General features: G+C 36.5%; 1 long non-coding RNA gene across 3 annotated transcripts in view; it reads right to left on the reverse strand.

Moving 5' to 3' along the window:
- Positions 1-5,146: 5,146 nt before the first annotated feature.
- Positions 5,147-23,346, reverse strand: part of LOC105709310 (uncharacterized) — a 66,955-nt gene continuing 48,755 nt past the window's right edge. The window contains exons 2-4 of one of the 3 annotated variants that reach the window (XR_010337021.1): positions 9,262-10,468; positions 6,793-6,923; positions 5,147-6,496 (exon numbers count right to left, since the gene is read on the reverse strand). This is a non-coding gene — a long non-coding RNA (uncharacterized LOC105709310). Of the gene's footprint in view, positions 6,924-7,494; positions 7,580-9,261; positions 10,469-23,346 lie in introns of all 3 variants that reach the window. The other 2 variants (XR_010337022.1, XR_010337020.1) reach the window with 2 other exon arrangements.

Here is a 23,346-nt window from a genome sequence, read left to right on the forward strand (position 1 = left end):
GTTTCTTCATTTCTCATTCCACGATGTAGAGTATTCATTAATATTAAAAAGAGAACTAATTCATCCATATTATTATGACTTATCTTCTTTTATTCAGTTTTGATCATCATTTCAATTTCAACTTTTCAATAACCTTATCTTCTTTGCCATTTTGGCAGCCATCTGATAACCTAGCCAAGGTTTGGTTGTCTTGTAGAGCAGGGCAATGAATTTTGGAGCTGTGTATATCAGATCTTAGTATTTAAGCTCTAAGTTGTAAATTGCATAAGACATTTCAATTAATAATGTTTATTTTCTTTTTCCATTATATAAGCAATTCATGTACTGTTTGAGTAATTCTTATGCCAAGGATGAGTTTACCAAACTACTAAGCCACAGGCAAATTCAAACCTTACAGCCTTTTCCTGTGATTAAAAAATAATGAAAAGAAATGTATATTCATAAAAATAAAGGAACATTACATTGCATGTTATATTAGCTAGTTCAGAAAGCACTTTTCATTAAAAAGTTTAACTGCTAACTTTTAAAAAATTAAATTTAGCTGGGAATAGTGACATGCCTCTGTAGTTTCCGCTACTTGGGAAGCTGAGGCAAGATCACTTGAGGCTGGGACTTTGAGACCAGTCTGGCAAAACATAGCAAGATCCTGCCTCTAAAGAAAAAAGAATTAAATTTTAAAAGTTAAAAAATGATGCATAATTCTTTTGAAAATTTTTCAAAATGGCAATAAAAATAATAGGGGGAACAGCTTAACTGCTACTATTGAAGGAGAATGGCAGTTAATATTTTGATCTTCTTTCTATTTTATGTATAGGTTTTGTTGTTTTTTTACTGGGTTGACTGTATCATGTGATGTGTATTTGACCATCATGCACATATTTAGGTGTATGTCTGGGGGTTAATCAGCACGTATGTCTCAGTGCAAAGCACTTTCTTCCACGTTCTCCTTCCTTTTTAGCTTCTCTTTTCCAGTCTGGTTTCCTGCCCCAGCCACACTCCTACCTCCTAACTTCTCAGGATGTCATTCACACAGCAACCATGTGCCTGAGTTTTGTCACTCTCGTACCAGAGCTACAGTCTAGAGACTCTGCTTCTTTAGGGAGGCTAACTGCTTCTCATCCCTGGTGCTGGGATGGCATCTTTGGGATATATTTCTCTCTTCTTCCCTTCCCTTTCCCTTAGACAGGTATTTATGAGGTGAGGTTATTAGAAAAGGACAAGGTCCTTGTAGGCCCCTGCCAGCTCCACTCTTCTCTTTATAATTAGATATCCATTTTTAAAAACTTATTATATAAAAAAACTGTTACAAGCATCGATACGACAAGGTGACCAGTGGGATAGAATTTTAAAATATAATGTAACCTCTTGTTCTAGAGGTTAAGTCAGCAAGTCATCTTAGGACACATTTTTCTTATTGTGGGGGAAAATGGCCTTGGTTACATAACCATGCGTGAAGCCTGTTCTGGTTTACATGCCCCTCCCTGAAGCAAAGCAGAGGATTCTGGTTTGAGCAACGTCTTTCTTCCTTTCCTCCCTCCCCTCCCGGCCCTACCTTTTGTGAAAGTTGTGAATCAGTTTTTCATAAGAAGTCTAGAAGGCTTGTAAGTGTCAAGAGACTCCAACTCCAGCTGTTTCTCCTTAAGATTCAACATTAGAGAAATTTGAAAGGAACCACAGTGTTCCTGGCTGAGGCCTCTTGGTGGGAAAGGAGCATGAAAGCGATCGATGAGAACACACGGTGAGAGGTAGTAAGTTGGGGCTTCCCAAAGTTTCCAAAAGGATCTAAGACAGGTCTGGCTTTGGCCTGATCCTGTACTGAGCCTTCATTTGTCTCAGGCCTGACCAGCCTGGTTCTGACATCATGACTGGCAACAGTGGGATGGCTCAGCATTTAAAATGAGTGGTGACCTCCATGATAGCCTCAGTATCTAAATGTATAAGGACTTCAGTGTAGCTGTGGATGCTTGTCCAGTGTCCGCAGACCCTGAAGTGGCAATGCCACCAGTGCTGCCTCTGACTCATGGTTCTCTCTCCTTTAGAAGAGCCATGGAAGTCCTTTGGGCTACATCATTGTGATTGAGAAGATATGGGATACCAAACTGCCTGCCCACATAGGCTCGTGGGGTTTTACATGATTCATTAGAATAATGAAGAGGACGTGGCTATGTTTATACCTCCAGGCTGGTGACGTAAGTCACTGTTACTCAAGCGTTCTTCATGTTATTGCAAACTTTAATGCCTGCCTAGCCATGTACTGAGAAAATATACTATATTTTATTTTCTCATTTCTTCATTATTGGACATTTAAGTTTTTTGCATGAGACATTTCTGGCAGAACCTAGTATTTGTTTTAGCACTATTAGTGTAATACTAGTAGGCATATGTTTTCTAGATGCTAAAAATATGCAGCTCCAAACATTATTTTTTGGAGCATGAAGTTAACTTCCTTCACTTGTATTTGAGGGGCCTTAGAGTGCTTTGTCAAGAGTGGGGCATGAGGGAGAGGAGGCTCACAGAACCAAGAATGTGGTAAACCAGGAGTTTCAAGGGCATCTTTGACCAGAAGGAGGGTCAAGGATAGTACTGTCTGCTAGGAGGAAGGCATACATCCAGTGGATATAAAAGACCATGATTGTCCCCAGTGAGGCACTAGCAATAAGCAGGGCATGGCACATGATAGGTGCTTGGTACATATTCTTTTTTAATCTTTGGATGCTTGAATATTTTCTGTAAGCATTCAGAGAACAGATTATAAACCCATGTAAGCATTCCAGAGTTACAAGATCAGACTTATACAAAGTTGCCATGTACTTTTAAAAATACTCTTTAACCTCTGGAAAGTTTTTTTTTTTTTTTTTTTGCATGAAAAAATTGGTAAAGATGTCTACACTAATCTATATAAGGAGCATAAGATTATAATACAAATAAATCCATCTGATTCCTTCCCATGTGATGTTGTTTCAAGGTAATATTTTTCCCAATAGTGGTTATGTGATCTTCGCTATCTGGATGTAAACAACAATAATAACAAAAAGAAACAAAAAAAAACCACTAATGTCAAAGGAAATAATGACTATAGCTCATGGTGGTGAATGATACTTTGCGGGAGGTAAGAAACTACCTAGGTCTGTGCTTCTGAGTGCACATTATTACTTTTGCTCGATTTCCCTCTAACTTTTATTTATTTGAGAACCGTGATCATGTGAGAACGCAGGTACCACTTTCAATTACAGAGATTAAGGAAATATAGAATGAGTTTTGTTTTGTTTGGTTTTTTAGAGGACATTTGCACTATGTTCTGAGAAAATGGTGGCCTGTGGAATAATATGTCCGATCGGGCCCCAGCTACCTTGCCTCAAAAGGGGAGCCCATTAGGAATAGTTGCCTTAGAATCCTGACTCTGAGTCCATCTTTTTAGATTTTATTTTATTTATTTATTTTATTTTATTTTTTCTATTTATTTGTTTATTTTTGAGAGAGGGTCTCACTCTGTAGCCCAGGTCAGAGTGCAGTGGTACGATTACAACTCACTGTAGCCTCAACTTCCCAGGCTCAAGCTATCCTTTCATCTCAGCCCCTGAGTAGCTGTCGACAGGTGTGTGCCACCATGTCTGGCTAATTGTTAATTTTTTTTTTTGTAGAGATGGGGCCTCACTGTGTTGCCCAGGCTGGTCCCAAACTCCTGGGCTCAAGCAGTCCTTTCACCTCAGCTTCCCAAGTAGCTGGGATTACAGGTACATGCCACCATGCCCAACTGTATTTTTTATTGATTTATATATTTTTTGTAAACACCAGAAAATAAATTTTATTCTACAACATAGAGCTTAGATATAAAAGTTCTTTTATTTTGTAGGTGTTTAAAGGAAACTGTTTAAGCAATAAGATAAAGCTCTGGACATAAGACAAATGGTGATAAAAACAGTATCTTAAAATGGATTAGTTATCTGCAATCAACAGAGTGCATTTAACATGTATTATCACATTTGAATCTTAGAACAGCCAAACCAAGCCAGGTGGGGGAGCATTTTTCTCCTCCTTTCATAGTGGAGGGAAACATTCAAAAAGTTTAGGGGTCATATCCATGACAATAGAAGTTGTAACAGCAGGTTAGAGTTCCAGTTTTCTCACTCCCCTTTCTGCCTCCCCCCACCCCAACCACCACTTCACCATGCTGCTGTTGAAGGTGCCAGAGTCTTGGAATCTTTATGTCTTTTTCTCAAGAGTCATTCATAGTCCTAGAATATCTTTACAAGGGAAATGAATGACCCTTCTGAATCTTAGAGCCACTCACATATTTATGTCATCAGTACAGCTCCATTTACAAACTCTTACAAAGAACATGAAAGCTTGAGGCATTCCTTTTATTTTTTTTTTCCTCTTCCTTTCTGCCTTATACATGTGCAGAGGCACTCTTTTTAGTGTCATTTCCTAAGGGAAAGGAACATAGTCTTGCTCTTTCTCAAAGCTGATAATCTGGCAGCTTTTTATTGAAATTAAAAAAAAAATGCTTTCTGTAGACTTGATCGGTTATACCAAATCCCTCTCAGAAGTTATGCTGAGATTTTAAAGTTTTCTTTTCTATTTTCTGGCCACAAGTCTTCTTGACAGAAAATTGCAACAAGAGAAAGATCTGTTCCCTTTTGGAATACTCTCCACACAGAAGGCTTGGGAGGAAAGTTGCAACATATGTTAGAGACCCTGTCTTCTAGGAGCTGGGCCAGCTGAGACAGCGGGAAACAGGGAAAGGTGATTCTCTGTGCTTTCAAGCTTCAGCTCCCTTTTTAAAGAATTCCATTCTCCTGGCCAGGAAAAGGAAATAGAATGGGTTCTGAAGCAGATGCTGCTCAGACTTCCTGGTTATCAGAGCAGGAGAAGGCAAAGGAGACAGAATGAGAGTGTATGTGTGTGCTCACTTTTATGTGCATGCAGGGATGGGAGGGGCCGAAACTTGGGAAACCAGTACAATCTGCAAAACAAAGCACCTTTTCAACTTTAATTAAAAATTAAGGGCCAGGCATGGTGGCTTATGCCTGTAATCTCAAGCATTTTGGGAGGCTGAGGAGGGCAGATCACTTCAGGTCAGAAATTCAAGACCAGCCAATATGGTGAAACCCTGTCTCTAGTAAGAACAATACAAAAATTAGGCATGGTGGTGTGCACGTGTAGTCCCGCTACTTGGGGAGCCTGAGGCAGGAGAATCGCTTGAATTCGGAGGTGGTAGTTGCAGTGAGCCGAGACGGAGCCACTGTACTCCAGCCTGGGAAACTGAGCAAAACTCCATCTCGGGAAGAAAAAAGTTCAGAAAAGGAAAATGAGGATATCTCTAGAGCAAGGATCAACAAACTTTTTCTGTAAATCACCAGAAAATAAATATTTTTGGCTTTGTGGGCCCATGTAGTCTGTCTCAAATAATTCTGACATTGGCCAAAAGCAGCTTTATTTTAGGGACACCAAAATTTGAATTTTATATAATGTTCAAATGTCATGAAATATTATTTTTGTTTTGATTTTTTTCTCCCAACTATTTAGAAATACAAAAGCCATTTCAGTTGGGCTGTGAGCTGTACAAAAGCAAGCAGTGGATTAGACTGGCCCCGGGGTTTTGTCTGACCCTGTTCTGGAGGAAAGATGATGCTAGCATGGCGTGGTGTGAAAATATGAAAGAATTCTTTTTTTTGTTCTTATATGAAGTAGCAACTAGATGAGCACATTTCCCATGTGCCCCTTCATCTCCCTTACACAAAAACGAAAAAGAAAAAATGCTGATTGCAATCTCATCTCTCTGAAATTTACTTAATTCTGAAATTTCAACAATGGCCACACCAAAATTTACCATTGATTGGAAGTATAGTTGCGCAGCCATCTTTCTATTTAAGGCCTATAGACTTTAACCAATTTAGAGAAATCTGAAGACCAAAGGAATAATATCTTAAAGTAGTACTGTGTTTGTTTGAAGGAACCATCGCCCCTTCCACCTTTGATTGAATTGTCCCAAGAATCCATATTAAAACATCATTGTGTTAATTTTCTGCTCTATAATTCAACACAACTGTCACATGATACTGAAAACATGGACATGCATGGAATCAAGTAAAATAATAAGGTGTCAAAATGTCCTGCATATGTGGGGAAAGAATCTGTTTTCAACTGAATTCTAAAAAAAAAAAAAAAATTCATTTTGAAGGCATATCTTTTCTGATGAGAGCAATGTAAGATGACTCTAAGTGGATATCTGTGAATAATCTTTTTTAAGGTGTTTTCTCCCTACTTAGTGTTCTTACCCTACTCATGTCTGTAAATAGTACTCAGATTAATTAGGATATGATTTGAAAAGAATGTTGGACTATGACCATAAACACAGATCTTTCCACTTAATCATTACCATTAATCCCCAATATGTCCAATAATGTAGATGTTAACTTGTGGAAGTGAGAGTCATCCAGATCCTTGCTACTCAGATGTGTTTTATAGACCAGGAGTATCAGCATCACCTAGACTTGGGTTGGAAATACAGAATCTCAGGCCTCAGTCCAGACTCTTTGGATTAAAATCTACATTTTTAATGAAATTCTCAGATGATTTGTATGCATATTAATTGTAAAGAAACATTCAGCTTGTATTAATAGTTTTCAACTTTGGCTATATGGTAGAATTCCCTGTGAGACTTCTAAAAATCCCAGTGCCTAGGCTCTTTACCAGACGAATTAAATCAGAATACCTGAGGGTGAGACCTAGGATTCAGTAATCTTCTTTCTTTTTGATGTGATAATTTACTTCCTTTTGGATACATACCCAGTAGTGTGATTGCTGCATCAAATGGTAGTTCTAGTGGCGTCAGTATTTTTTTAAGCTTCCTAGGTAATTCCAATGTGCAGTGAAGTCTGAGAACCACTGGACTAGATGAAGGACTGCACATATTATTGCTGTGAGAGTAAGAAGAGAACACTCTCATTATCAAGTGGAAACAAGGTCCCCAGAACTAGAGGATTTATTAGAAGTGCTAAAAAGGTCAGCTTGGCATATATTACAAGGGTAGTTTCAGAGAGTCATTTCATTATTTGAAGGATGGAATAGCAGCACATCTCAAGCCAGGCTACTGGGTCACATGCCCAGTTTCTTAAGTCTTTGCTTTTTGAATAAACCCTACAACTTTAATTATATACTGCCATCTTAACAAAACTTTCTGAAAACATTCTCATATAGTATACCAATTTGATAATCATCTTTTTTGTTGGGGATGAGGATAAATTCATGGTATGTGAGTTTTGGTAGAGTTAGCATAGTTTTCAAGTGTTTCAGTAGATAACTGATCATAGAAGCCCCTTGTCTTTAGCTTAGAAATGGAATCTGAGAAAACAGAGAGGTAATGCCATTGAAAAATCACTTTCTTTCTTTGGAACAGCAAGGAACCCATCAGATTAATTCTTAAGGACAAATATAAGGCTGGTATATATAAGAGGAAAAGGCATTATTCAGCAGCTTGTAGGATATCACCTTATCAAGATTCCGGAAATTTCCAAGATTCCAGTCAGTCCACTGATTTGGTATCCCCTTATTCATAATATCTGTTAAGTTATGCCTTTAAATAAAAATTAAGTCACATCTTTAAAGGAATTGAGCCTACATGATAAGAAAAATGTTCAGGTTACTAAATAGTTAACCAAAAGCAAACAAAATTATAGATTAAATTCAAGCTCTAGTGGCTTCTAGTATGTACTGATTCTTCCTAACTATAAAGAAGTCCCTGTAGAGTCTGACAGGCTTTGAGCTGGGTCTTCTTCTTCCTACCTGTTACTAAGTATACATCATCTTTGGACCTTCTCACCTCTATCTCATCCTGGTGTTTAGGTTTCTGGTACTAGAGTTTATCCCCTAATTGCAGAGTTCTAAGTTTTATGTTGGCGTTACTCCATGTAGCCCATCTCCTATACAGCTGGTTCTCGAATAATGTCAGTTCATTGTAATGTCAATAAGAATAGGAAAAAAAAAAAGATTCTCAGTTGGAGCCACTGTCAGTGTGGAGTTTGTACATTCTCCCTGTGTCTGTGTGGGTTTTCTGTGCGTACTCTAGTTTCCTCCCATATCCCAAGGCTGTATGTGTTGAGTGAACTGGCATGTCTGCGTGGTCTCAGTGTGAGTGCGTGACTGTGCCCTGCAATAGAATGGCATTCCTTCTAGAGTAGGCTCCCACCTTGTGCTCTGAGATACCTGATAGGCTCTGGCCACCCTTAACCCTGAACTGGAATATTTGGTTCACATTCATTTCAATGATTAATATTAGAAATGTTTTGGTCTTTATTTAGAAGTTCAATAATGTTTACTTAACTCTTGTTTATATCAGTTAGCCTATGGTAAAATAGGTTTTGTTATACAGCATTTTGCTTAAAGTCACAGTTCCAAGAACCTATCAATGGAGTTAAGTGAGGACTTACTGTATTTCTGTTACTCTAGCTATTTCTGTGCTTAATTGCTAATTCCACAAACCTGTGGAATGCTGAAAGTGCAATTATCCTCCAGTGTAACTGCCTTCTGCAAAAATTGCCTCCCACAAAACTACCAAAAAAATGCATTCTATTTGGTACTATCTGTGAATATCTAAGGATGCCTTTTCAGCTATACAGAGAGGCCTCCTATAGACCTATCTGGCTTTAGACAAGGATAGGTTAACTCTCTGGTTGGAACACTGTTTTTTTTTTTACTATGGTTATTTCAGGTGTCCCATTATTTGACATCCTTTCTGGGTATAGTAGTTGTTGTTAAAAGTTGTGTGATTTTTATCACTTGGGAGCTTTTGTCTGTTTAAATATTTCATGTTCACTTATAAAAAGTTATACCCATTAAATAGCTCCTGAATTCCTAAGTATAACTTGAATACAAATGCTATAATATACAAACACTCTTCTCAGCATTTCATTATGCATTAATTAATTTACTTCATAAATGTGAACAAAAAGACCCCACTGTGTTTGAGGTAGTATTCTAGACTCTGTGAGAAACTAAAAGACTCAGAATAGTGTTTCCTGCTCTCTCAGAGCCCAAGAGTAAGAAAAGCACATATTTGTTATCCAGAGCTAAATGTGATTGGTGCTGAAAACAAACAAGCAGGCAGTATGTGCTATAGGAGTTCAGAGAAAAAAGGAAGAGCAAGAATGCATGGCAGCAGAATTTCATGGAAGGCTTTAGGCAAGAGATGGACTTTGAAGATGAACAATTGTTCAACAGGCAGTTCTCAGAATTAATAGAAACAGTTAACAGATATACCTTATCTAAATGCCAAGAATGTAGGGACATTCAGCATGTACAGCCATCTCTTCCTTCATCTGAACTTCCTGTGTGATCTAGTAATTAAACACTAGATGTTTGGTAATAATCTGTGGCAAACAATGTTCTTGGTCTCTTTTGAAATAGGAAGGAGACACTCTTCAAAAGTTAAAAAGTTGTGGCTCACATCTGTAATCCCAGCACTTTGGGAGGCCTAGCCAGGTGGATTGCTTGAGCCCAGGAGTTTGAGACCAGCCTGAACAACATGGTGAAACCCTGTCTCTTCAAAACACACAAAGAATAAATTAGTTGTCATACTCAGGAGGCTGAGGTGTGAGGATCCCTTGAACCCAGGAGGAGGAGGTTGCAGTGAGCCAAGATCACATCACTGCACTCCATATTGGTTTACATGGACCCTGTCTCAAAAAATAACAAAATAAAATAGAATAAAAAGTGAAAAGAATCACCAAGGCCACACATACCTGTTACAAACCAAGAAAACCAAATTAGAGAATTGAAAAAAGCTGGTTGGGTAAGACTCAACCAATGTCTTTTAATTGAATTTCCAATGTCTTTTAATTGAAATTTGCAAAGAGTTTACTCTTCCAACTTGGAGAAATCAGGAACAAATCAAAAGGCATTTTGGCCATTGTTGATAAATATTCTAATTAAATCCTTCATTGACTGATGACTGCCAAGAGTCAGCAGCAGGTGGTAACAGTTCCTTTGTAATCATTATAATTGTTTGAAATTATTCACTTTTCTGATCCAGGATTGTTTTTGGAGAGGAGGCCTGGGAGAGACAGTGCAGATGGGCCTGATTTAAACAATATGCTTATTAAAAGTGCATGTTATATTTGCTGATTAAGTTATTGGCAAATTCAAATATATTATCAGTATATCAAACTAATCATTTGTTGAAAAATAATAGCTACAGCTGTTCTTCTTTTAATTTTTAAGAGATAAAATATGTTCACTTAGATGATTATCTGACATGACATATTTTCTTTCTATGGCACCCAAAGTCTCTGATGGTACAGTGTTTCTTTTTCATTATGAATACACATGAGCTTTTTTTTCTTTTAAATTTATAGAACATATGCAGTATCCACTTCACCCAAAGCAACAGAATAATGATGCTATTATTGTAGCCATCTGTCTCTTCACATCAGTGTCTTCCATGGTTTTATAGTCCAGTTTTAGGGCTCTGTAAGAAACAATATTGGTTAACATTAATAACTGCCTTCATCTGACAATTTACATCTCTCTGTGGAATCAGCTCCCGAAAGCATATATCCTGTTAAGGATGCAGGGGTACCAGAAGAGGGAGGAAGAGCTGTCTTGAGAGAGATGGAGGAGGAGCCGCCTATATTGCTCCACTTGACTGATGCCTAAAGGAAAGGATGAGTCAATTTCCCACTTCCTATTATAGCACTGCATTTGCAGGTTCCCACCTTGACAGGCAGAAGCAGTTCCAGCCAGTGCTAATTTGGTAACATCTAAAAGACTTGCCTGACAAGGCAGATTCAAATTATGAAGCAAACCCCTCACATACTGAGACCTTGTTAGCTAGATTAGTGGTGGATTGGCTTCTTGTGACAGCTTGTTTGCTAGAGGTGAACTATCTGTATTTCCAATGCAGGCAGGTTATATCATCATTTAAAGAAAAAAAAAATAAAGATGTCGTTTTTCTTGTTTGTCACGGAGTTCATGTAATATTCCCTCTCGATTTTCTCATTGTTGACTTCAGAAAGAAATAGCAGCAAGTGTGTACCTTTGAGTACGACAGCTAATTTTGTTATGGATGAACAGAGTATTGTGACAAAACAGTGGCACAGCTGTCATAACAGCTGTCACACATTAATCATGACAGTGACAAATAGCATAATTACCTTATCTGGAATTCCTAGCATGCACACTCAGTATGCCCCACTGCCAAGCGAGCGTATCACGCATGGTTTAATTAAAAAGACATCAATACAGGTTAGTTAGACAAGGGCTAGAAGACATTGATCCAAAATGAAAATAAAATTATTTATAGTTGGTGTTTAGGGACACCCAAAGACCAATTACTTAGCCAACATGATAATTTGAAACTATTTCCCTAACTGGCCTTTCTCAATGTGTACATCACATGGTGAGTTGCTGGCTGTTCTGCACCGAACTAGAAGCCCTTCCTCCATCAAATGTCTGATCTCCTCTTTTTCCAGTCCCAGCATGGGTCTTTGAGAGCCATCTTTATATTCTGTTATTTGATTAAAGATACTCTATTGGTAAATACTTGATTAACAGTGAACAAGTTGTGGCCAACTTTTTTTTTAACTTGCCTTCCAAGGCAGATACTGAGCAGACGGAAAATAATATTAAGCAAAATGATTTTTGTTTTATTTGGAAATTCTTCCTAAGAATAAGGTGAAATAAAGGCAGGTGAGACTGGGTTTGAGCCTAGAAATGACATTCTTTTACATGTGCAGTGTTTTAATATATGTACCTGTATTCATGTGCATGTATGTGTCACATCAGTATGCATAAATATGCACCCATTCCAAATATATGTATATTTTTGCCCCCCTGGTATTTTAAGCTCAACAATTCATTGAGTTTACTGATTGAATTCCTGGGAGCTGGTTCTTGAATTGCTCTGAAGCTGCCTCGATGAAATATTAATGAATCAATTTCCATAGACATGGACTCATTATCTTGCTGGATGCCATTGGAAAACACAGTCCTGCCTGCGGTGTCCTTCCACCTTCCTGTGACATGATTTGATTTTTTCTCTCTCTTTTTTAATTAAATAAAAAAAACTGCTATCAGGAAAGTTTTGATAACTTTGGAACAGACATTTCCATTTCTCTTGATAGGTACCTAAATGGAGGTAAGCCATTTAAAATAAACTTATGTACCACTTAAGTGATACATTGAAAAGTAGGTCTGGAAACAAAGGAAGAGATGGCTAGTTTAGTTCTGCAGTCTCTGCAATGCCCTTTGGAAATGAAAAAACTGCTATTTCTCAAAACAACCAATTTATGAGAAATGTCCATATTTTAGAAAGCCGGGCCAACCATCTAATTGTTTACAAAGTTATCAACTTTAGAAAGTGTTACAAAACACAAACACATTGTCACTTTAATTTGGGATGGATGGAAAGTAGATGGAATTATTCAAGCTGTGTCTACAAAATGCCAAAACAGCTGGTTAGAGCATGAAAAATTCAGTCAGTCAAACCGTGATTATTTACATACAACACAAATAGCTGGGTTTAGGTATTTTGTTTTTTGTTTACTGAAATTTACTGGTTTCTAATGCCTTATACAAGTCAATCCAGGGATGTAATAACGTGTATTAAACTACAATTATACCAAACAAAGTTTTTAGCTTCCTTCCTTTCCTTCATTCTGTTCCAGTAAAGATTATCATTGCCTGGTCTGGGTACCATCAACACCCACTTTATAGAATTCTAAAAAGTCCACTGGTAAATAGTTGCCAACATTGTTAGACAAAGACTAAGATTATGTTCTCAAATTCAATAGCTTTCATCATTTTCATTTAGAACCAGGAGTATATCTGAATGTCATGTGATCCGAAGACAATATTACCATTTCAACACATACATATTATTTGATCTGAGAATGATATTTCTGTTTCAACACATATTCTTTTACAGAAAAAGTGAAAGCCCAAACTTGGCCAAGTAAATCTTTTAATACTATGCTAAGAAAAAGTTTTTCCATCTTTGTTGAGAGAAAACCTGATTTGTTATTTGCACACTGTACTGATTCCATTTCAATCTAAGTCATGGGGATCCCCCCTATAATTTGGCTACAGGTATCTCTAGGCTTATCTGGTAGATACTGTGCTCCAGGTATTAGGAATACCTCAGAGTTGCTCCTGACTTAAAACATTTTGATTAAAACTGTGAAAGAAAAACACAAGAGCATCTGCACACGGTATTTTTGCATATAATGCCAAGGTACCCATTAACTGTGCAGCTCATCCATGGAGCCCTGGAATAAATCCCTACTTTAGGTATAAGCAGAGGCAGAAATGACCCAGAACTGCTCTCAGAGGGTGGACATAATTCTAGGTCTTTAGTGTCAAGGTTGGGTTCCTATTTGAAGCTACAGATAGAATATCAAGTTTCTTGAGAATTAACCCAAGAATACTTATTCCACTGCGAGATACTTAAGATGTTAATGAGGAAGAATCCGTTTTAGATCAACTCATAACTGACAAGTAAGAGGAAAATAAAAGCAGCTGTAGCCTTTTTTGATCAAGCCGTTTGGAAGGAATTCCCTCCCTCTCTTCACTGTCTATCACACTTTCTGTTTAAGGGCACCTATTTCTACAGTGCTTTGCTGCTTTGTACATGGCATCATCTCCTTAGTACATTGTAAGCTCTTTGAAGGCTGGTTCTATGTCTGATTCTTCTTTTTCTTTCTCATAGCACCTACGATCGTGCCTACATGGAGTAACTGCTGAGTAAATATGCACATGAGAAGTAGAAACATGCTGGCTTTAATACTTAAAACAAAGGCATGGATTTTTCCTGAAACATCTGGGTTGTTTCTTGAATTCACCATATCACGTGACTGAAATCTCTTAGAAGGTCAAAGAGTTTATTTTTAAAACAAACAGAGGACAGTTTTATTTCTCTCTTATTTCCTGCTTGCTAATAGATGACCTGGCCTTTTGCATGAAGACTAGATGATTTTTGTTGCTTCTAATAGAGGAGCAATATTAATCCACTGGCATTTTTTTCTAGACTTTCATATTTCTGACTGTCGCTGACCTTGAAGTGTATCTTGTATATATTATACATAACAATATTTTATATATTTTATAATACAAGATTCCTGATTGTACTGTGCCTTCTAAACTGGCTCCATGTACCACCTAATGAAATCAAGTGGCATACGTTTACCCACCTTGAAAGAATTGGTGCAAGCCAAGCCTATTAGTCTCCATACCCGTCACTCCTTGGATTTGTGACCAGGTGTTTTAGTGTCTATGCTTCAGAATATTTCAGTAGCACTTCCTCCCTCCAACAGTGACAATCAGCTGGTTTTCCATGTAAGAACTAGCAGCAGCAATTGTGTTTATCTCCCTGACTAAAAGGTTTTGTATTTATCTTCCCCGAGGTGGTGCCCATGTGGCTGTCCTGATATTGAGCAGCTGGACAGATTATACCCTGAAGCCACATCTGCGAACACATAGATCAACACCATTTTCATTGCCTTGGTGCCCAAGAAGTTTATCTTCTGCCAGTTCGATTTACTGCTTTCTTCATGAATTCTTAAGTTTCTCTCCTCCCATGTTTCCTTTCCTTCTCTATTTTATTTGATTTCAAAGTACATTAGCATAATCTCATCTGGATTGTTAATAGGCGATTAGTTTGCTTTGGTTTCCTGCCATTATTAATAAGTTTTTCCAATAGGGCTTCTGTAGAGGACTGTTGGATGGTAAAGAATATAACTTAACTATGTAGCATGGAACAAAATGACCTTATTGGTGAGTGTGTATCTAATAGGGCTGGTTTTATTTGCCACATCTAAATGCATGGAAAAGACACTGCTTTAGACATTGTCTCAAAGAACTAAATTTTATTTACTGATGTTGCTTCAGCTGTTAGAACATAGTCTCTCAAACTTGTGTTAAAGCTTTTAAATTTATAATACATTTTTCATTGATACTGTCTCCAATGAGTCTCAATAGAGCCCTGTAAGGTAGGAGAGGGAGAAGTAATGATTTTTCAGTTTTACAGAAGAGAATTTCAAAGTTCAAATGGATAATAAAATCACAAAGTCAGCTATGAAATCAAGACTCAATTCTGGGAAACCATATTGGCATTTCAATTTCTCCCCACTTACCTTCACTGCCACCTCCAAATAATTCTCCTTATGACTGTCAGTTTGACTATCTCAGGCTTTCTCTTGCCTGTCTGAATATCTAATACTGTTCTCATTTCCAAAATTCTATGATTTGCTGCCTGGATTATGACAAATGATGTAGAGGTTAATGCAGATTTTCTCTTTGTTTATCTAAACTGTAAAGTGAAGCCAAAAAAAAACAACAAAACAAGTGAGATAGTCCTTTCGGCTATTGATTACTTCAGTGGTTTTTCAATCCACACACACACATTTGAATTACCTAAGGAACTTTAAAAATAAGATGTCTGTATCTAGCCTCCAGAGATTCTGATTTAATTGCTCTAGAGTCGATGTCCAGACATGAGTATTTTTTTTAAGTTCCCCAGATAATTTTAATGTGCATTTAGTATTGAAAACTGCTGGGGTAATTTCTTCTCTTCACACCCCTTCTGTTTTTTTCTCTTTATTTTTTTCCCCCACCAACTTTTGAAAAATACTTTGGTTTCTCACATACAATGAGAATTCTGCGTCTTGGCCAACATTAATGGTGTTACTCTAAAATTTAGCATCTAAATGTGTGTGTGTGTGTGTGTGTGTGTGTGTGTGTGTGTTTGCTTTGGCTACCTTGGGAAGAAAGGGGATAATTATGGAGAAGGGTGTTGTAGAAGGAGATCATGGGCTACAGATATTTGGTAGCATACATTTATAATCACTAGAATATAGACACCGCAAGGGCAGTGATTTGGTCTGTTTTGGTCATTGCTCTTTACCTAGCATGTTGAAAAATGCTTGGCACACAGTAGGCACTTAATAGATATTCACTAGTAAATATTTCCCCACATTCCCTCAACCATGCTAACCCAGAGCTAATCAGAACCCCATGAAGGGGAATTCCAGTTTTGTCTCTACTTGGAACACTTGCCTCCCCATCTCTTCCCAAACTCTAAGTCTTATCTTCCTTTAAAGACTAGCTTTAGTGAACTTTCTTTCACAAAACTTTCTGGTTCTCTTTTGAACTGTTTTAGGCAATTATTTATAATTCACTCATCGCTGCTACTTCCCACTGCCTGTCTTGGGTATATTACAGTTTATATGGCTGTTTTGCTTTCTTCTAGACATAACCCATTTTATCTTTGCACCTCTCCTAGTACACATAGAAATCTCTCAGTTAATATTTGTTTGAATGAATGACCATTACGTCTGGTATGTGAAATTCTTATATTATACAATGATGAGGGTTTAAATAGCATTTCATAATGTTTGATTTTGGTTTATGCTTTGTATTTTTGAAAATAGGCCTATGTATAATATCTGATTTGCTCCTCAAAACAACCCTGGGAAATGAAACAGATGGACATTAGTGTAGTAAATGAAAAGAAACTGAGGCATGAAGATGATAAGTGATCTACTCAAGGCCATGTCCTACCAAAGGCAGAGTGGATAGTGTGGCTAAATTTCCAGCTCTGTTTTTGCACACGGCTTTGCTAAGACACAATGTGTTTTACCCAGCATGAGGAGAGCAAAGTGACAATTTGCTTTTGTTAACTTCCAAAGTCCACACCTCTGCAGCTCACTTATAAAACCTAAGTCCTGTGCTTTTAGACAGAATACAATTCAGTCAGCTCAGTTGTTGTTTTTGTTGATAGCTTATGCGTCATGTTCTTCTTTCAGTGTATTATGACTTATTTGTTTTAGTTTTCATGAAACCTTCAATTTGTTAACTTGATCAAAATAATGCCAGAAAGGGAGAGGCACGTCTGTAACAATTTGAACAGATAATAGCCAGGCTGTGAGAAGTACCGCATTCAAGGGAACAAGTAGAAGAGCAGTAAGAACCCAGTGTATGCAGCTTCGCAGTTGGTTTTCTGTGTATGTATTTTTTAAACATTTAAACTCTTGCCCTTGCCTATTTGGCAGTTTCTAAGCACCCAATCAACAACATGAACCTGGTGTGCAGAAATTCCCTTTGTTCATATGTTTTAGTTCAAAGGAATAATTAAGAATCCATATTAAATGATACAAGGTTTTATTTTTTCATAAATGCATTCAGCATGCATTGAATGCAAACATCATTTTAATTATGTGAGCAGGACTTTATTCATTTATCCAAGATGGAATTAAGCAATATTTTTTGACAAGACAAGGAGTATAAATAGCTCCTCATAGTATTACATAAATTTGATTATTACATACTTTTAATCATAACTTGTGTACATTTTTCAAAAGTAGAAATAAAACATTACCGAATACTCTGGAATGAAACAAAATTGTTCTTTGGTTTGTATAAGATGTAGTTACATTGAGAGTTATGCTTGTATGTATGGTATAACAAGGGATAAAATAGCCTTATGATACTTTTTTCATTTACATAAATACAGTTCAGGGAATATTACTAATGAAGTGGATGTAGGGGTCACCTAGCCACCTTAGGAAAAGGTTACTACTTTATTTTAAGTAGCCTATCAATCATTATGAATTAATGTCGTATTCTAGGTGAAAGCACTAATCATAATAAATTCATTTGGTATTCATGAGGGTGTCAAATGTACACCCAAAGGAGTCCCCTGTCATTTGTTGGTATGGAAAAGAAAATTAAAATATGACCTATTCACAGTCTCTTTGCTATGACTTATACCCAGATGCATGTTTTGGTACTGATGGACACGTAATGCATGTGGGAGAAAGCTGGGAACGTTCAGTAAAATTATTAAAAGTAGAATGAAATCTGGGTCAGGAACAAGGACCTGGGCCCGTGGGCTCACATTTTCATGTCCTCTAAGGGACTCCAGAGGGAGGGTCAAGGGGGTGCCCAAGGGCAGGGCTGTGAATGGAAATATAAGAGTCTACAACAGAGCTGCGTTAACTCACTACCTTCAAAATCTGTCCACCTGCCATTTGAAATAATGTTACTACCACTTTACCCATTATAAAGGTGACGTAAGAATCTTCTCTGAGTGGTTTGTAGGTACTCACAATTCAACTGGGCTTTGGACATTGTACAGGAAAATCTTTTTCATCTTGTTTCTTTCTCCTCTTTGGAAGTATTGGAGAGAAACTCCTCTTTTTTTCCTCTTCTTATGGAATCCATTTCCATGGGAAATGGAGTGATAGAAATGTCAGATGGGTGAAACCCTAAGTGTCTAACATACATTTAGAAATGTGTCTCTACTGGATGGAATTAATGTGTTAATAGCTTGCTGACATTATTGTTTTGATTATTGTTACTGCCGATATTATTATCTTCATTTTAAAAATGAGGAAAGTTAGTGACAGATTGACTAAGTCCCTTGCCTCTGGTTATAAGTGGTGGAGTCAGAATTTAAAACAATATTCTGCCTCTGTTATCATAATCGTACCTGCTACATGAGATTGTTATGAAGATGAAGTGAGGCTAGGAGTATAAATTTACTAGCAGAGTGGTTAATTAATGTTAGCTAATATGATTAATTGTATGGTTTGGGGTAAGTACTTCTCCAACCTCATTGAGACTGAGTTTTTAATCTGGAAAAAGGGAAAGACATTGGACTTAAGCTCCTTTTCGGTTTGCTCTGATTGGTTCTGGCATCAAGATAGCAAATAGTGTCATACTCAGAGATCCGCATCTTCTTAAGAAGTCCCTGCTGCCATTATTGCTCAGATACTTTCGTGTCTTGTGACATTCAAGTTCCATGTCCAGAACTAAAGAGTTCTCTGTATTTCCAAAAGTCCTCAGAGGTAGTAAATGGAGACTGCTGATGCCGTTTTGAGGCTTCTGAGCCCCAGATGACTTCACATCTCACAAAATTTCCCTATTTTTGGTACCAAGGAAGAATTTCTTGTACAGACAGCATTTTCACCTTAGGCCCAAATGGATGATTTTAAGCACCATGGAACTTATTTCTCTCATCTTATCACACTTTCTTTCCACCAACAACTCTCTGATGAAATAGAGACATACTTGTTTCAGAAGAGCAGGACTTAGAAACAATGGAACTTCAGAACTTCACTCTGCTAATCCTAGAAACCTTTTCATGCTCACTCTGTTTCCAAAGATTTAATAGCAGAGAACTAACCTGAGGCAGTCTATGTACAAAAGTTCATTTCTCTAGCAAAAATGTACTATGAAGTATTAGATCAAATGAAAAGAAGTAGGGCTCAAAGCACTTGTCAAATGGCTGGAAATATGATTATTAGTCCTTTTTAAATCTAAGCTTTGCCACTGAAATTTCTAACTGGCTTTGGTCAAGATATGTGTTCATGCTGCTCCCAACCAGGTAGAAATGACTTTTACTCACATTTGTGGATATTAAAATATCATTTTATATCTAATTGACTTTCCCTGGCCGCTTTTCTTGGTTTAGTCTATATCTAGTAATTTAAATCTTAATTATATTCTGATTTGTATTATTATTGTATGGTATTCTAGATTACAAGTTTTTACAAAGTAAAGCTTATGTGTTAATTTAAAAAGTGAGGTACTGTGATGGAGAGAATGCTGAAATTTATCTCAATAACAGTATAAATGTTTTTAAATGGGGAATAAACTTTATCAGTAAGTAACATATTGCAGGGAGTTTTGAATGATATCAAGATTTCTATCTGGGGAGATAGAACATTTTTTGAATGATTTTTTTGAGATATGCAGGCACTGCTCTTGATAAAATAATATACTCACCATATTGCTTATCCTATTTAAATACATAAATGTCTGTTGATCAGTGAGGATGCTGATGAGGAAGGTTCTGTAAACAGTTTCATATATTTATGAAAAGAAGGTGAAGTTAGGATAAATGAGATATTTTATTGAAGCTAATGTGTTGACTTCTTAGACTGGCACAAAGAAAGAACAATTTATATAAAACTTCCCTTTTATTTATTTCATATAAGTAGCCTCTTAATCTGCAAATTCCAATAATTAGATTGTTAGATAAAAACATTCTTCATAAGACATTCATTTAAAGCACAAATATTGCATTAGGTTACTGTTGCTTTTTTTTAAAAAAAAAAAAAAAACAAGACATCAGAGTATCAGTTCTTGCCTTAAATTTTAATATGGTACCAGTCAGGACACTGAAAGGCAAAAAATAACATGCTCAATGGATTTAACCGAAGATATTTTAATGAAGACAGTATTTAAGAGATATGGGGCCGGGCGCGGTGGCTCAAGCCTGTAATCCCAGCACTTTGGGAGGCCGAGGCGGGTGGATCACGAGGTCAAGAGATCGAGACCATCCTGGTCACCATGGTGAAACCCCGTCTCTACTAATACAAAAAATTAGCTGGGCATGGTGGCGCGTGCCTGTAATCCCAGCTACTCAGGAGGCTGAGGCAGGAGAATTGCCTGAACACAGGAGGCGGAGATTGCGGTGAGCCGAGATCGCGCCATTGCGCTCCAGCCTGGGTATCAAGAGCGAAACTCCGTCTCAAAAAAAAAAAAAAAAAAAAAAAAAAAAGAGATATGGACAGAATTAATCAACAACAGAGAGTAAAGCGTCCTGAGACCAGCAACAGTGAAAAACCATTACTACCTCTAGGCCCGAATGGGCAAATGGAAGGCAGGATGTTTCTAGAACTTGGGAGGAAAGGCTGCTCAATAGGAATTATTACCATAGGGGAATGCTGCCACTGCTAGTGTCCTTTAGAACCTGAAGGGTTAAAATCTTGGAGAGAAAAGCAACATGAAAAAGTGATCAGACACTCCGTGATTCTGAAATCAAACTACATAGGAAAGAGACTAAGAAGCTAAGAAGAAGACTCCTGAAAAGCAGAGTGGAATATTTAGCAGTGTCATGGTTCTGAAGAAATAAAAATCAAAGTTCAGCATTCACTGGGCTCAGCTGGAACTTTTAAATAATGCCATCCTAAGAATGAGGGTAGAGATACATAAAGTTTTATAAAAACTGCAACCCAGACTTGACTCCTGATTAGATTTTGAAAATTACCTAGATTCAGGTAATTTTCTGTGGGATAAAGTTGAAGTTCTCTGGAATAAGTTGAAGTCATCCAGAGCCTCTACAATCATTAATATAAAATGCCCAGAATCTAATAAAAATTATTAGACATACCCAGAAATAATAAAATCAAGATAAAAGGCAGATGAACCATTTATTTTGGCTACCAAACACACATGTTGAAATAACTTGTAACTAACATGTTGATGAGAATGAAAGAATACACCCAAGAAATAAAAGTCAAATGAAAATGCAATAATAAAATTTAAGAACCTAATAATGACTTTAATAGTAGATTGGAAGAATTACAAAAAGACAACATTAGTTACTGAGAATAGATCATTAGAAAATATCCAGGTTGATATATGAGAGCAAAAAGAGTAAAAGATGCAGAAAATATAATAAGAGACGTATGGAATATGATGAAAATGCCTAATGCAAATGTAGGTGAAGCTGGAAAATGAGAAGAACAGGGCAGAAGCAATATGTAGAGAAAGCAACTGAGAATTTTCTTAAACTGGTAGAAGACATCCAAGCCACAAATTCAAGAACTACTGTGGATCCAGAGCAGAATCAATACCAGTAAAACTACATCCTGTTGAAAACAACAAGCAAAGAGAAGATATCAGTGGCACCCAAAAGGAAAGGGGGCACGTTATCTTCAAAGAAGCAACAATACAACTGATGGATGGTTTCTCAACAGTAACAACAGAAGCTGGAAAATAATGAGATGGTTATATTTAACGTGCTGAAAACAAATTCTGCCAACCTAGTACTTTATACACTGAAAATATCATTTAAAAATGATAGTGATATAAAGACATTTACAGGCAAACAAAACTGAAAATACTCATCTTCATCAGACCTGCATTAATTGGTATACAAAAAAAATTCTTCAAGAAGAAAAAATAATCACACATGGAAACAGAATTTCGGGAGGGAATAAAGAGTAATACAAAGTGAAAATGTATGGACAAATAGTTATTAATATAATCTGAATGGAACGACACTGCAGTTTTTGCAGTCTAAATATATTGTGGAATTAAAAATACATAACAATGTCAAAGAAAATGGCAAGGCAACAGAGAAGAATTGAAGTGTTCTGAGGTCCTAATATTGCCTAGGAACTGGAAAAATTAATAATTTGTATTAAACTGCCAAAAATCAAATGCATATGTTATAATCTCCAGGGAAACTACTAAAAGTACATTGAACGATTGTATCATTAATTAGCTAATTGAAAGGAGAGGGGAATAATAAAAATACAGACTAATTCAGGAGAAGAGAAGCAAGGAGATAATATAAAGGAATATAAACTCGTTGGGACAAATAAAAAATAAGATGCTAGATATTAACCCCAACACATCTTTAATTACATTAAATGTATTGAAAATATTTTTCAAACTATATGAAAACCAATTAGCTTACCAAAATCATACCTTAAATATAATCACTGTATAATGGAAAATAAAAGAATGGAAGAACATAGTACATGCAAACAACAACTAAAAGAAAGTGTAACTGCACAAATATCATATAAAGTAGACACTAAGACAAGAAACATTATTACAGATAAAGAGAGACATTTAATGTAGATAAATGTTTAATCCATCGGGAAGATAGAATTATAAATGTATATGTACCTAATAACATGGTGTCAAAATATGTAAAGCAATGAATGACAGAACTAAAAAGGAAGACAAATCCACAGATACAGGGAGAAACTTTAACAGACTTCTCTCATGAATTAATAAAACAGAGAGATAAAAATTAGTAATGATTTTGAAAATTTTCAAAATTGCCAATGTTCTGCCCTTTAGATAACCAATGTAAAAATACTTTTTAGTATGTTGACCTAAATAGCATGACTAAAATGTAAATCTTGGGATGTTTTTATAAGAAATCCTCTTAGCATAACTTTTGGGATTTTCCATTTAAATAAACCAGACCATTAAATGCTTCATATTGAAGTTTTCCTTGTTATAACCTTTATATAGCCTAAATTTTAGGAAATAGAAGTGAAAATTCTTGTCTCTAAAGGAGACAAGTATAATATTTCCACTACCCTAAGAAACAGCTGAAATTTCAGAATAAATCGTAACTACCCTCAGATATTCTTGTCTCTATATACTATCACTATATTGTGTGGCACATATAACTACTAATTATCTCACTTATCATTTTTGTTTATCTGAGCTTTGATGATACATATGATATGCTAATTAACACTGTTAAAGTAATACCTTTAAATACTTCGGGATTTGAATTTTTTTGCTTTTGGACTGTTT

Source organism: Aotus nancymaae, unplaced genomic scaffold, assembly GCF_030222135.1.
Source record: "Aotus nancymaae isolate 86718 unplaced genomic scaffold, 86718_ANA_hifiasm-v0.15.2.pri h1tg000041l, whole genome shotgun sequence".
NCBI lineage: Eukaryota > Metazoa > Chordata > Mammalia > Primates > Aotidae > Aotus > Aotus nancymaae.